A 14,626-nucleotide genomic window follows, 5' to 3' on the forward strand; every position below is an offset into this window, starting at 1 on the left:
CCCCTTCCCTCCCCAACCCCTACCCTCCCCAACCCCTGCCCTCCCCAACCCCTGGTCCCTTTGGGAGTTATCTTGTTACACAGAAACAGAAAAACAATCACAAAGAAGCACTGAGCATTCTGGAGCAAGGCAGGGACACCCTGGAAGGGGGATCTTTACCAGGCTACCTCACAGCCCCCAAAGGCCAAATAGCTCGATGTACATTTGATCTGCAAAGCCTTCAGTGGTTAGCACAAACCCAAAAGAGTCCGTGGCCCCAGACTCCGTGGGCGGGGCAGGCTCAAGTCAGTAATTTCAGCTCGGCCTCAGCCCACCGTGCTAGGTGAACTCTGCACTTTTTTTTCAAGCAAACATGTTTGTCTCAAGGGGACACTCCCTGAGGACAAAACATAGACCTCAGGCTTCTCTGCAAAGCTCCCAGACTCGGCTGGTCAGAGGAAAGGAGCAGCCGGGAGAGGCGGCCCTAAGGGACCGGGAGGCCAGGAATGGAAGGAAGCACATGCCCCTAACGCAGCAGCTGGTGTCACAGCCTGGTAAGATCACTCCAAGTCTGGTGTCCCATTTACCATCTCAGACCCAGGCTTGCAGTCGGTACAGAGGTGAGGGTGGGGTCGTGGTGGCTCCGGGGACACTTTCACACTGACATCCTTCAGGAGAAAGATAAAGCACTTGGCAAAGCAAAGAGAGCAGTCTTTTCCCCCTGGGCTGTAGTTTCCAAAGCTGATTCAAACAGAAAGCTCTGTGCCAGGTGGAAAATGGGCTTTTCCCTAAAATAAGCTCTCAAAATTCTTCACAAATTGAGCACTCATTAGAGGGAGAGGACAAGATTGGTGACAGAAATAGGTGCTGTCCCCTGGGTGGGAAATGTGTCTTCATTCCCGTGTGCTGTTAGGACCTTGGCTGGTGCCTGGGGCCGGGAGACTTGGCTGGTTGGGTGCAATGGCCTCTGAGCTGAATTCCACTCTGCCGTTTTGGGGGGCGAAGTGGAGGAGAGGCATTAAAAAGGGCCTCCCCTCCCCCCACAGCAGCAGAAAGGGGCTGAAAGAGCTGTTGTTTGTAGACGCAGATCAAAACTGAAAGGACAGAGGAAGACAATGTTACTCGGAGGCCAGATGTTACTCAGCTCCGTCCTTTAGAGGCTCACAGAGGATCTCCTTCATTTAATGCAGACGGGAAAACTGAGGTCCCGAAAAGGGGAGGCGTGGAGCCAAGGTCACACAGAGATTCCTGGCAGAGTTCGGAACAGAACCCGGGGCCCAGGGAGAAGGGGAAATACCCGTGAAGTGTCTGAGCCTTTGGGTCAGCTGGAGAACGAACGGGAGGGCGAAGAGCTGGCCATCCGTGTGTTAGCTGCTCCCACCACCGATCCTGTAGGGGGCATTCTGCCCCGGTCCCCCTCCCGGACGCCGAGGAGGGGGTGAGGCCGGCAGACAGGAGCTGGCCCGCCCAGCATCGTGTGCACAGGAGCAAGGCCTGGGTCTCTGGGAAAGGAGTTTTCTCATGTCTGGGCACACCAGGGACTTCCCCAGAGGCTGGGCCTGGGGGGGGGGGGGGGCACTCCACTTAAAACAGAAGGGGGTCCTGGCCTGAAGGAGAAGGCAGAGAAAGGCAGCAGGGGAAGTGGCTCAGCACCCAAGAGATGTGGATACAAATCCCAGGACCTTGGGTCTGCGAGCCTCGAAGCTTCCAGCCCCTCCTCTCTCAAACAGAGACCCTAGAGATGCACCTCGAAGGGAACTGAAGATCTGGAAGAAGGCCTTAATGAATGCCATTAAGTCCTGAATCCAGAGCTACACAAAGGAAGTAGACACCCATGCACACAACTTCCGCCCAAACTGACAAGACTTGCTGCTGTTTTTAGACCCTCCTTCCAGCCGTCTTCACACATAAGGGTCTTTGGAACACATGAAGGTTCTGGACACAGCTTCAGGCTTGAAGGTCACTTAGCAGACTCACTCTCTGGCTCTCTGATAGACCAGATAAAATCTCAGTCGGAGAGAGGACCAGCCTTACAGAACCAAGACACCCGGGGCTCTCCCTTCCCCTTCATTTCATGGCTGCTGGCCATACCATACGCCCTGAATTCAGGGCAGGCTGCCTTCCCCAGGGGAGGTGACTGGGGGTGTGGTGAGTCATAGAAATCCTGTGTTGTGGAATAGTCGTGTGATCCTGAGCACGTCACTTAACCTCCCTGAGCCTCCATGTCCCTCTCATGGACAATAAACATCCTATTTCCAGATCTCAGAAGGCTTCTGTAAAACCCAGCGACGCTAATGGAAAGAAACGCGGTTAGAAGCGGGCATGACTGATGGGAGGGTGACTGTTATTCAGATGAGGCAGGACATCTGTGACGCGGAGATGCTTTCGGCCCACAGTCACCTGGAAGGAGGCAGAAAAAGAGATGACAGCGAGGAGAGAGGGAAGAGGAAATCGAAGGATTTTGGAAGCCTCTAATGGCATAAGATTCACTTGCAGTACAACGTCAGAATTTCTTTTGTGCTGGTGTGTTGCTATCTTTCTCTTTCAGCTGAGACTGTTTCTGGTTTCATTTTTGTGTTTGTGTGTGTGTTTATTTGCCAAGAATATTTGTCTTTTCTCTTTTCTCTCAAATTACTAAACATTGTAAACATTTTGTTGAAGAGCTTTAATAAGCATATGATCCTAATCATCCGTATGATTTGTCAGGAGCTGGAAATAAAATCCTAGGAGACAACACACATGAGGCGGTTCTGAGGTAACACCGGCCGTCCCCCCGGCGGGAGAAGGAATCCCAGAGCATCAGATCCAAGAATGTACTGTCTTTCTAGGTCTTGGCAAGTGGCTAGGAGCGAGACACTCTGGGTCACGTGCCCTCAACTGAATCCCAGTGCTGTGGTTTAATTAAAAAAAAATTTTTTTAGGGGCACATGGGTGGCTCAGCCAGTTAAGCTTCCAGCTTCAGCTCAGGTCATGATCTCACAGTTCATGGGTTCAAGCCCCGTGTCGGGCTCTGTGCTGACAGCTCAGAGCCTGGAGCCAGCTTCAGATTCTGTGTTTCCCTCTCTTTCTGCCCCTCCCATGCTCATGCTCTGTCTCTCTCTGCTTCTCAATAACAAAAAACGTTAAAAAAATAAAATAAAAATTTTTTAGTTTATGTATTTTGAGAAAGAGAGAGACTGAACAGGAGAGAAGCAGAGACAGAAGGAGAGAGGGAATGCCAAGCGGGCTCCACACTGTCAGCCTGGAGCCCACTGTGGGGCTCGAATGACCCCAAGAACCATGAGATTGTGACCTGACGAAGCCAAGACTGGACACTCAGCCCACTGAGCCACCCAAGCGCCCACCCAGTGCTGTGGTTTAAATGGCAGGTGGCATACAGCCCCTCATTTGTAAGCAAGGATAATAATATGTGTCTCAGAGGGTCGTTTCGAGGGTTAAATATCTATGCAAATTAGAGCTTACCCCAGTGCCTGGCATATCACAAGTGCTCAAGAAATCTCCGCCAGGACCCCTGAGGCCTTGTTGTGCTTTTCTGACTGAAACTGATATTCCTTTTGGCCTCTCCACTCTCCACAACCCGAGGACATCTATAGATTAGGACTCAGGGGCGCCTGGGTGGCTCAGTCAGTTTAGCATCCAACTTCGGCTCAGGTCATGATCTCACAGTTCATGGGTTCAAGTCCCGCATCGGGCTCTGCCCTGACTCAGAGCCTGGAGCCTGCTTCAAATTCTGTGTCTCTTTCTCTCTCTGCCCCTTCCCTGTTCACGCTCTGTCTCTCTCTGTCTCTCAAAAATAAATAAATGTAAAAAAAGAATTTAGTAAATAGATTAGGACTCATGAGCACCCTCTGAGGGTAGAGAAAATGGAGTCTCAGAGGAGTGCAGTGACTTGCCCATCCAGTCACACTGGGGACGAACAGAAAAGAAGACCTATGTCCCAAAAAGGTTAGTTCCACAGGCCTCCATGCGGGAGGCCAGGGGTGCAAGTCCCCATACAGAAGCCACTCCTTGGGGAGGCATTCAAGGCCCCATGGTCCTCATGGGAGAGTGAATGTGACTCAGTTCCCCCGACCCCACTTTCCCACTTCCGAGTTCCCCCCCAACACATGCAGCCCGGCCCAGTTGACCTCAATCTCCAGGTGGGCAGGTCCGGCTGTGGCTGGAAAGCCAGAATGTTCTGCCCCACAGTTTCCAGGATCTGACGTGTCCATCCGCTGCTTACCTGCTGAGGGAAATTGCTCTGCACGGACCTTGTCAGCAACTTTACCGGAAAGCGATCTTCTGTAGCTCCTGGCCCCAGGCGCCGATTAGTCATGTCCCCTCCCATTTCCCTTTGACCCCAGAAATGGGGGAACCCGCTGGCATTCTTGGAGCCCCACAAGGCCCTGTACCCCTACACTTGTCAGCATCCCAGACTTATGAGGGTAGGAAAAGCCTCCAGAACCTATCTAAACCAGGGAAGGGCAAATTTTCCCTGTGAAGGGCCAACTAATAAGTCTGTCAGGTTTGGTGGATCACATTCGCTCTCTGTAGCACATTCTTCTTGTATTTTATTTTTCAAAAGCCTTTTAAGATGATCAAAGTCATTCTTACTTAGGACTACACACAAATGGGCCTATGGCAGAATTAATCCATTGTACAGATAGAAAAACTGAGGTCCAAAGAGTTTATAGTACATTTGTTCGAGATCACTCAGCAATTAGGACTGTCACTCATACTCAGCTCTGCCTCCCGGGCCATTGTGCCTCTAGAATTAAAAATAGTTTCCTCAAGAGGCACCTGGGTGGTTCAGTCGGTTAAGCATCTAGCTTCAGCTCAGGTCATGATCTCACAGTTTGTGGGTTCAAGCCCCGTGTCGGGCTCTGTGCTGACAGCTAGCTCAGAGCCTGGAGCTTGCTTCAGATTTTGTGTCTCCCTCTCTCTCTGACCCTCCCTGCTCGTGCTCTCTCTCTTTGTCTCTCAAAAATAAATAAAAAACATTAAAAATTAAAAAAAAATACTTTCCTCGGGGCTCTTGGGTGGCTCAGTCAGTTGAGCATCTGACTTTGGCTCAGGTCATGGTCTCACGGTTCATGAGTTCAAGCCCTGCGTCGGGCTCTGTGCTGACAGCTCAGAACCTGGAGCCTGCTTCAGATTCTGTCTCCCTCTCTCTCCCCTTCCCATGCTCATATTCTGTCTCTCAAGAATAACATTAAAAAAAAACTTTTTTTAAAGAACACTTTCTTTGTATTTCTTCAAAAATCTTTTGACCCCTAGATCTTAACCAAAATATTGGATTCATTGCATTTTCTATATTTAATAGTACAAATGCTACATATGAACGCGATAGAAGAAAAACATATTATTTAAAATAAAATCTCGCTGTGGTTGTTTCTCCTCCCAAAGAGACAGGTGGAAACGTTCCCGCCCGGGGAAATCTACATCTGCGCAGCGCCCTGCCCTCTGGCAGAGCCGGCAGGGAGAGAGGAAGGACGGACCGACGTTTCAAAGCCTTTCCTGATTCTCTTTGCACTAGTGAAAAAAAAATGACAGGCGTGGAGGGTGCTGAAGAAGATGGCCTTTGCTGAGCAGAGACACCCCTCTCCAGGCCTAAATCACTCTACTTAATAAAAGAAGGAGAATCGGGAGCCGGGGGTGGGGGCAGGTTCTAAGGATGGGTCCAAAGAGGGAGTTAGAGAAGAAACAGGAGAGCAGACGGACATGACAATGTGGTGCAGACAGCGGGTAAGATCAAGAACGTCTGATGTTAGCATTGAGTGATGTGCACTAATAGGCTCTAAGCCCCGTTCAGCAACTTCGAACCCCTCCTAGAGTGTGTCGCACACAAAAGCCTTGTATGAGCACATTGGCTGCCGTCTTTGGGACAGATTGAGGAAGATCGGCAGGGGAGAGCCGGTGGACCAGGGCAGCACCCACAGGGGCGAGCTGAGGGCTGAAGGAACAAATTGAGCAGAGAGAATCTCAGGAGAATTGGCCAGAAAAATAGAAGCCTCTTCCCACTGCAGAATTGAGTGCTCCATATCTTGTCCCCTTTCTTCTTGCCCTTAGAACCCCAGTCCTGTTTGGGGCCACAAAGCACCTGACCCTATCCAAGATCCTTGTTTTCCTACTTATCGTTGCAGCCAGGAAGGGCCAGGAGATACGGTTCCAGTCACTAAGTAAGACAGTGTCCGAAGTCTTGTAGGGATTCTGGAAGAGCCTTTCTCTCTTGATCAGAAGGAACAAACATGGCTATTGCACCCCATGTTCTGTTTTTCTTCATTCTTTGAATACATACATTGTAACTTCCCTTCAAGAGCCACCTTACGGATGCCTGGTAGAACTTTCTGCAATGATGGAAACGTTCTATGTCCGCACGGACCCCATGCAGTGGCCACTACCCGTTGAAATGCTGCTAGCATGACTGAGAAACTCAGTTCTTTTCCATTTGTCCTTTTATTTAACTTTGATTAATCTCAACTGCAACAGCTGCATGTGGCCAGCAGCTACCCGACTGGGCAGCTAGGCGAGAATCATAGGATCTCTGATTCTGATTATGAGCCACTTGCCTCTGAACGCGTTGTGTAAGAAAAATAAATCCCTGATTTTTAGGTCACAGTAACTGGAGTCTTCTGGTACCAGCAGCCAAAGGCATTCTAGCTGACCCCACCAGGGAGAGTGACCAGGAGACCCCCAGAGCTCTCACTGCCCAGGGATCCTAGCCAAACAATGAACCCCCTTTAATGGGCATCTCAAAGCACACGGGGTAGCAGCGGCGTAGAAGCTATCCCAAACAGACGGGTGAAATGGAGCCGCCCTCTTCCTCACTCAGATTCTCTCTTCGACCAAAGATACAAAGGCCTAAACAGCCAAGGCTCCGGGAAGCTGGCAGCCTGAGATCAAGATGAAGGCAAGGGATAGAGGTACAGCAAACCTGCCGTGCCCTGGCACAGGGCCTTTGCCTGTGCCTGGGGCCTGCACTTCGGGCAGGCAAGTCACTCCCTCTCTCTGAAGTTCATATTCCTCGTGTGTAAAGTGGAGGATAATCAAGCTCTTTTTGCCTCACCCAAGGCAATGACTTGCAGGGCCCAACTTAGAAGAGTTGGAAATATATTTTGTAAACAGGAAAGTGCTAGTGAGGAAATCCCGCAGAAGAACGTTCTTGGAAAGACTGGAGGCCTCGCAAAGTACCACTACCTGGGCTGAGACACGGGGACACCTAACACCCTGGTCTGGTTGGCACTTCAGGCCCAGATTCCGTCTTTAAGTTGTAGACAGTTCCACCAGCCTTGCTTAGGGCCAGATTGGGGAAGAGGGGTGGCCTGGAGCTGGAGGAGCCCAATTCTCATAAGCAAATATGGCGCTGGCACAGGGCACCGCCCCCTCTTGAGGGACCATCTCAGGTGGTACGTGGAGTGACTGCAGATCAGTAGCCACAGGCAGGTGCAACCTCACTGAGTCCTTATCACAGCCCCGCGGCAGGGATTGATAGCCCCCCAGTCACGGTGAGTCAGAGCTGGACACACAGCAGGTGGCAGGTTAGCAAGGCTTTTAGGGAAGCTTCCAAGTGGGGAGTTAGGAAGAATGAATCCCCACCCCGGGAACACAAAGAGAGAACTCGGGGGGCAGAGTATTAGTGGGAAAGAGTTTGGACCAGAAAAACAGCATCTAGGCTGGAAGTTTAGAGAAAGGTTTATACATCCCCACTTTCAGCCCTTACCTACCAATAAGGCCAAGGAGATGTGTATTATAGTTAGCTATATATTGTTTAAGGACAATCTCTCTTTTTTAAAAATGTTTTAAATGTTTATTTATTTTTGAGAGAGAAAGATAGAGAGACAGGGTATGAGCGGGGACAGGGGGACAGAGAGAGAAGGAGACACAGAATCTGAAGCAGGCTCCAGGCTCTGAGCTATCAGCCCAGAGCCCGACGTGGGACTCGAACTCATGAACCATGGGATGGTGACCTGAGCCGAAGTAGGACACTTAACCAACTGAGCCACCTGGAGACCCAAAGACAATCTCTCTTTTAAAGACATATAGTCATAACTCTCACAGAAATAAAAATCAGATATATTTCGAAGATTTTATTTAGCTCATTAATTAGTGAGGGAACCAGCAGGAACCCACAACTGGTTTATAGAATCACATATACACAAACCAGAAATGCAGCACTGAATTCATGAGTAGACACACAACTGGCTTATTCCACAGGGGGTGTGGTAAACCAACTGTATTTCCAACCGGAAAAAAAAATCATTTGCATATCTCTGGACAAGAACCTTTCGCATTGCTCTTGTTTTGAAAGAATTTTGAAATTGGTTCAAAGGCAGTGAAAGGCACAGAGGCCTCAGAGAGACACCTAGTTTTCCACTGAAGACATCCCGTCATCTTTTCGGTCCATGTCAGAGTCATTCACCGTCTTTCCTACAACATCTAGGTCATACCTCTCATGGGGGATCACCCCTTGAGATGGATTCCAACCTCCCAGGAAGTGCAGGGTGTTCTGGAGCTGGGAGGAGGTGTGCAATATGGGATTCTTGAGCCCAAAGAGCCCTAATACCAAGGACTCTGTCTTACAAAAGCAGAAACTGGGGCCCAGAGAGGAAAGGGTTTTTCCCAAAGACAGAGCAGAGTGGGAATGACACCTTATCTTCTACTATGCATACTTCTTAAGGCACGGGGGCTGACAAAGGAGATGCCAAGGGGCTGCTCATTGCCCCTGTCCTCAGGAAGGGGACCCCCAGATCTCTTCCCCCCTACTTGTGCTCTTTCCTTCCCCCAACCATATATGCAAAACGGTGGTGGTGATAACACCTCCCTTCCTGTGCTGTGTGGTGTGGGGTTTAAATGGCAGGATTTAGATTCAATGCCTCATAACAGGTGCTATGAAATCATTTCTCCTCCTCCTCCTCCTCCTCCTCCTCCTCCTCCTCCTCCTCCTCTTCCTCCAAGTCACCTGGTGACCCAGGGCAGTGACAGGGGCCATTCTGCTTTCACTACCCCTAAGGGGTTGCAACAAAATAGAAAGACCAGCTTCTTGCCCAAGATGAGTCACAGGCTCCCTTCTGGCCCGGATTCAATTAGATTGGAATGGCCCCCAGGCTACACCTGCATTTCCTGGACCGAGTTGGGCCATTAAAATAAATGTTGAGAAAAACACACAAAAAAAGGAGAGAGCACACACAAAAAATTTAGTTTAAAAGTCGCCCCCACAAGGAGGAGCTCTGGGGCAGGAGTCAGACGGTGGGGGAGAGAGATGGCTGGCCAGCAGTGGGAACGGGGGACACAGAGCCCTCGGCACAGGGAACCCACAAACAGAGACACTGAGCTCATTTCCCAGCAGGGTGAAGTTGGTGTGACCTTCAAACAGCCCGCAGGGCAGGGCTCTGTGCGTCTTCTGGGTCCTGATATGACTGAGCACCTCTCACATAACTGTTTTGAGCAACTTGGCCTCAGTTCTCTGCCACATTCTCAATTTCGGGGCATCCCTGATTTCCCTCTCAAGGGGCCCCAGGCTAGAAAGTGGTGGGGTTTTGTTTTGTTTTTTTCCAACAAGCACACTCACACTAATGGGCAATGGGGCCTTTCCCTTTCCCTGGGAGGAAAGTTGGCCAAAGTATCAAGTCAGACAGGGAGGGACCCCCAGAAGCTTCAGGATCCAGTCGTCTGGCTTCTGCCTGCTCAACCGGAAACCCACTGCCGGCAGAGTCCTGGCTCTTCCGGGACTGACCAACACAGAGAATTCAGATGAAGCCCCTTCACCTTTCTCTCACCCTTGGCAGTTTACAGATCAGTTTCTTGTCCCGACCACCTGAGAAAATTTGAGCCTCTTTCCCCAGATGAGAAACAATGCAAGATCTGAAAATCCATCGAGTTGGCTGGGGACACGCAGCTCAGCCAGGACAAAGACCCACAGCTTCCATCACAGATGTCAGTTGCAGCAATGAGAAACTGAAGTCAGAGAAGGGAAGACAAGGGATTGGCACACGCATCCCTCCAAGGTCAGACCTCTTCTCTTTCCACCACCTTGTGTTTCTCCTTGCTGATCTCTCACAACAGAAACTCTATCTGTGGCTCCATAGACATTTCTTCTGAGCGCAGGAATGGCAAATAGATTTCCTCTTAGGTGGGAGGGCCAGCAACGGCTGCAGGGAGCTCCTTGTTGAGAATACCATGGGGAGCCGGAGCTCAGCAGGGGACAGGACTCTGGCTGGGTGGTGTCTGCCTTTGCTATTGTAGGTAGATGGGTCACTCTCGATTTCCCGTCCCTGTCCAGATTCTATTTCCACTCCCTCTTCTCCTCCATTGAGTGTCATTCCTATAGGCAGACCATGAAAGTGGCTGAAACGGTCGAATCTAGAGCTCCTAAGATGGACAATAAGACAAATGGACTTTCAACTCCTGAGATCTGCCGTCTTTAGGAGAATTCCAATCTCTCTTGGAAAAACCAAAGTTCATAGCCTGAGACCATAGCTACTCTGGGAGATGAACAGCTCCCCAGTGCCTCCCACTATGTGAACAGAACTTACTTCTCTGTTGCAGAGTGGATGGCTTGTCCCAATTCTTCTCTGCCCTGTGATTATTATTAGGACTACGTATCCTTTTTGCCTTGGGACTTGGCACCATCTCTGAGTAGAAAAGCCCATCAACTCTGGACTTGGCCATTAGACTTGTTTTAGCCAAATGGGACATGGGTCAAAGTGATGGAGCACCAGTTCCAAACAACAGCCCTAAGAGGCACCATGTGCCTCTGTTCATGTCTCTTATGTTCTTAATGCTTGCTGTGATGTTTTCCCAAGTAGCCCATTCAGTTCAGATGCCTAGAATGAAGACATGGAAAGCAGACCCCAACTGACCCTCCTCCTCTAGTAAGCCCTGCTGGTCCAAGCTAAGCCCAACAGCACCACATGAACTGGCTGCAAATCTGTAAGAAAAATATGTTATTATAAGCCACTGATGGGAGGAGGGGGGTATTTGTTCAGCAGCCTTATCAGGCAAAAATAAAAATAAAATACAGACCCTGCCTGTTACTTGGGTTATTCCATCTAAAACCTGATCTCAAGGGGCGCCTGGGTGGTTCAGTCGGTTAAGTGTCTGACTTCAGCTCAGGTCATGATCTCACAGTTCGTGGGTTCAAGCCCCGCATCGGGCTCTGTGCTGACAGGTCAGAGCCTGGAGCCTGCTCAGATTCTGTGTCTTCCTCTCTCTCTGCCCCCTCCTCTGCTCGCATTGTCTCTCTCTGTCTCTCAAAATTAAATTTAAAAAAAAAAACATAAAAAATTAAAACCTAACCTCAAAATTTAATCAATATTTTCATATCATGTCATAGACTTTTGTTTCTATAGATTGTAGATGAACACCATAGCGTCTAATTTACACATAAGTCTCTCATGAGTTTGGATAAAACAAGTCTGCTCCCAAGACTAAGAACTACTCGGGAGATATTCAGGGGTTCAAACCAGGGTCATCAATCGGAAATATGAAGAAAGGATTCACATGTAAGATGACGAACAGAAGTCCACTCGTTGGCGAGATGTTATGGACCAGGAAGGTTTTGGAGAGTTATGTTTCCTCACTGTTCCCCGGCATGTCCCTGGGAGTGTTCAGGAACAGAAGTTCCCAGATAGCAAAGGCAGACCACGTTTGTAAGAGGTGAGAAAGAGCTCAGGCTTCCTTTGCAACAGCAGAATGCTTTGAACACAATTTTGCATGTATCCTCAACATAGAAAGTTGCTAAGATTTTGAGCTGCTTCCAGCTTACGGTTCTGCTTGAAGCCTGTACCAGAGCCAGCGCCCTTCCTTTTTAGCCTTTCTCGAGTCCCTCGGTATGATATCTACATGGGTATCAGCTCTAGCAGTGGGGAAACTGAGGTCAAAGAAGGAAAAGTGATGCTACAGACTTCTGATAAAAAAAAAAAAGCCATGTGAGTTTAGGGTCTCTGAAGACTCATGCCAAGCCCCAGCACCCCAGATGCCTTCCAAGCCAGTACTCTGGAAGTAGTCAGTTGCATCCTATTTAGAAAAACACAAGATACAGGTAAAGAAGTCCTTGTGAACCGTGATACCCGATGCACGCCTAATCCTGGCCACTGTCTGCAAGCAAGGTGGGGACTGTTTGTTCTCCCTGAAGAAGTAAGACTCCAAAGGCAAGGTTTCGACTCAAGGAACCAGCAGGTGAGTCTCCTGTATTAGAAAGCATCGTTCTGTTCACAGGCTTCATTGTCTCAAGTGCATCAAAGTGACAGGACCAAAGTCCCTGGGCCACACTCTTTCTAAGATCTGTTTGCCCTCTGATCAAAGGAGATTTGAGGCAGTCCCAGGAGCGTCCCCCCCGCCATCCCTCAGCGGTCAGCGCCAGATGCTGACACCTTCAATGTCTTTCCCACCCTGATTAATAATGTGAAATCACAAACCATTCACTGAGACAAAGAAGGCATCACTTCGATATTCGACAGCAAGCCATAGAGGAAGGGGATAAAAAGATCGAGACAGAATGAGCCCGGCCCTGGATCTGTTTAACACACTTGCAGGGGTTAGACTGAGCATGCACGTACGCGATGAGGAAATGAGATCGCAGGTGTTCCACTTTCCCCTGGGGCAACATGATACGACATGGTTTTCTCTCTTCTGAAAGCGGAGACAGAAATATGTTTTGAATTAGTGCTTCTAGGAACTGGCAAGTCACCATTTAAAAGGACATGAACTGTGTAGGGTGGAGGGATGTGATCTGAGGCGATGTGCAGAGAACCAAAATGAGGATCCAGTGTTCCAGGTGGTCCCCTGAGATGCCTGTGGGCATGTCTCTGTCCTCTTCTGGGCCTCAGTATTTCCCAAAATTCAAGGGTTAGGGAAGGATCTGAAAGCCTGTCTCAGGGATTCAGAATTTAGCTGTGCATCCTGCTTTGGTGCTTTTGACCTTGACCCTGAAAAACCAGTAGGATCTTCAGATGCCAAGGAATTGGATCTAATTTCACTTGCATTTAAACCAACCAGGCAAACAAAGCATTCACTTTGTGTCGAAGAGTCAGGAAAACTGCCAGAATCACTTCTACAACAGAAGGAAAATGACCAATTGTGTTCAGCCTAACACCATCAAAACAAATTAAAATTTTCCCCATCTTTGAGGAAAACATGGTCACATTTAACTGCTCAGTCTCTTGCATGGACTATTATGAAATTTAAAATCATTAATTTCCACATTAATGATGTTTTACTTTAAGATCCACACTAACCATCATTTTATGACTTTAAATGTTTACTCTGGCCATCATTTTATGACTTAACACAAATATTTAAGCACTATTTGAAAGCATTTGAAACAACTAATGATGAAGGATCTTCAATATATTTATATCAGAAGACTAAATTACCAAATTTATCAGAAGTAGGGTGATTTTCAGCTTCTTAAAGAATATATTAACCAGGAGTTCAGACATGAAGACTGAGAGAAAATGTATTTTTTTAATTTTTTTAATGTCTTTATTTTATTTTGAGAGACAGAGCAGAGAGTGAGCAGGGGAGGGGCAGAGAGAGAGGGAGACACAGAATCTGAGCAGGCTCCAGGCTCTGAGCTGTCAGCACAAAGCCCAACGTGGGGCTCGAACCCACAGACTATGAGATTATGACCTGAGCCAAAGTCGGATGTTTAACCGACTGAGCCACCCAGGTGCCCCAAAATGTATTTTTTTTGTAGCCTCCTCTCTTACCAACAAGTATTATAGTTTGTAGAAGTAACCCAAGAAAAGCTCTTGTCTGAGGGACCACTGAAACCCAGGTCCTTTGCTCCCCAGTTCAGTTCTCAGGCCACAGCACAACTGTCTTCATGTTATGAATTAGTTCTCTCTGAAAAGGATTCTTGTCTCCAAAATAGACTCTTCCCAACCCCTAGGTAAAGCTTGTGAAGCCTTTCATAATGACTCACGCAGAGGCAAAGATTCCCCATCACAGAAGCAAGTCATAATATAAACACCCCACAGCCTGGGTCTGTAACAAAGCTCCAGCCCCTGTACGCCATGGGCAATCCCCAAACCAAGATGGCCCCAGAGTGGCTAACCCAAGAGAGCATTAGAGACTTAGGAAAGTGCCCTCCAGTGCCTCCTTTGCCCTTGTGATGGACGTGGGTGAATAGAACTTCCTCCCGGTGTCTGCTTTTCCCATCTATCTCTCCATCCCTTCTGTTGTCCATCTGGAGTAGATTGGATCCATTAATGCCCCAATTGTCATTCTATCCTATGCTCATCCCTTTGCCATGTAACAGTGAAATGCTCTCCCATTCTGTCCTCGGGTCCTGCCTTGGGACTTGTTTTGGCCAATGGGATATTAGCAGATATGTCACACGCAGAGAAAATTGCCTGCACATTTTCACTCATTACTTGTGGCCTCTTCCACAGGTGTGGGCTAGCCTGCTGGGATATGAGAGACATATGAAGCAGAGTCAAGAGACCCTGACAATACAGTCGTGGCCAACCAAACTTATCCTGTAGCTCGCCACCTCCCCAGATGCGTGATCAGGCTGAGCTGGTTTCAACAGAGCTGACGAGCTGAGCACCCCGGTCACGAGTAATAAACAGGCATTGTCATAAGCTAAGTTCTGTGGCTATTTACTACTGCGCACTGCTGTGGCAATAAATAACTGATACAAGACCCAACAACATTTACCAGTGTC

The 14,626-nt window shown here is 48.7% G+C and overlaps 1 long non-coding RNA gene across 1 annotated transcript; it reads left to right on the top strand.

Annotated features, from left to right (window-relative positions):
- The first annotated feature begins 323 nt into the window (after nucleotides 1-323).
- LOC115277014 lies at nucleotides 324-14,543 on the top strand. Its single transcript, XR_003902165.1, has 3 exons — nucleotides 324-533; nucleotides 9,801-9,962; nucleotides 14,352-14,543. It is a non-coding gene; the product is annotated as an uncharacterized LOC115277014 (long non-coding RNA).
- Nucleotides 14,544-14,626: the final 83 nt, after the last annotated feature.

The sequence above is a fragment of the Suricata suricatta genome, chromosome 13 (genome assembly GCF_006229205.1).
Source record: "Suricata suricatta isolate VVHF042 chromosome 13, meerkat_22Aug2017_6uvM2_HiC, whole genome shotgun sequence".
NCBI lineage: Eukaryota > Metazoa > Chordata > Mammalia > Carnivora > Herpestidae > Suricata > Suricata suricatta.